This window comes from Belonocnema kinseyi, chromosome 1 (genome assembly GCF_010883055.1).
Source record: "Belonocnema kinseyi isolate 2016_QV_RU_SX_M_011 chromosome 1, B_treatae_v1, whole genome shotgun sequence".
NCBI lineage: Eukaryota > Metazoa > Arthropoda > Insecta > Hymenoptera > Cynipidae > Belonocnema > Belonocnema kinseyi.
In genome coordinates this window covers 128,574,014-128,574,804 of record NC_046657.1, presented here as the reverse complement: position 1 = coordinate 128,574,804, position 791 = coordinate 128,574,014, and the positions used below count along the sequence as shown (strand labels likewise).

The 791-nt window shown below is 42.6% G+C and overlaps 1 protein-coding gene across 2 annotated transcripts in view; it reads right to left on the bottom strand.

Annotated features, from left to right (window-relative positions):
• Positions 1–551, bottom strand: part of LOC117170249 (raf homolog serine/threonine-protein kinase Raf-like) — an 18,848-nt gene extending 18,297 nt beyond the window's left edge. The window contains exon 1 of one of the 2 annotated variants that reach the window (XM_033356888.1): positions 150–551. The gene's annotated coding sequence lies outside the window, so the exon portion shown is untranslated. The remainder of the gene's footprint in view (positions 1–149) is intronic. The other variant, XM_033356895.1, reaches the window with a different exon arrangement.
• Positions 552–791: the final 240 nt, after the last annotated feature.

Below are 791 nucleotides of genomic sequence, written 5' to 3'. Positions count from 1 at the left end.
AGCCGTACAGACACCAACAAAATTTTATGATTTTCAGACTCTGTGAGTGTCTAAACGTAAAGATCCGTTAAAACCCAGAGTTCAAAAATTTGGGCGATTACATTAAATTCTCATTAATGAGAATGTTAAATTTCAAATAAAAATCACACCTTGTAAAGAGTATCCGATTAAGCATGGTCACATCAATGAGAGGTTAGTCGTGATTGTCATTCCATGATCACGTGCCACTTTTCCTCAACACTTCCTTGCACTCGCAAATTTATCAAATCACCTCACATTATCACCAGTATCAATACATTTTTTCAAACACTTGAACCTCGAAACTACTACAATCACAATTCCAAAATTTCTACCCTAAAACCCCACTTGAAATTCCCAAAAATTAAAAAAAAAAACACTGAAAATGAAGGGGTTTCGGCCCCAGACTAGAATTACCGCCTGATGAATTGGAGGACTTTTCCGGTTCCGTGACGCAGGCGAACTGAACGTAGCCCCTTTGGGTTCGTTCAGGTTCATCACAGAGCGCATTCGGGTGCACTCGGAGCCGTTCAGGAGCGCTATAGGTGAGTAGTCGGCCGGATCCAGCCGGGGAACTGTTCGAAAGTCCCTAGAGTGACGGGTGGGGGACTCTTGATGCGTGACTGCTTCAACCGTCGAAAAAAGATACGTGGATACGAGTGAACACTGAAATTGGCGGGAGTAAATAGCGGAAAGTTGGAAAATTGGACATCCTTTTAGAGTGAAACTCTGAGACTATGCTTTTTTTGGTACTGGCAGTGACGGGGAAGAAA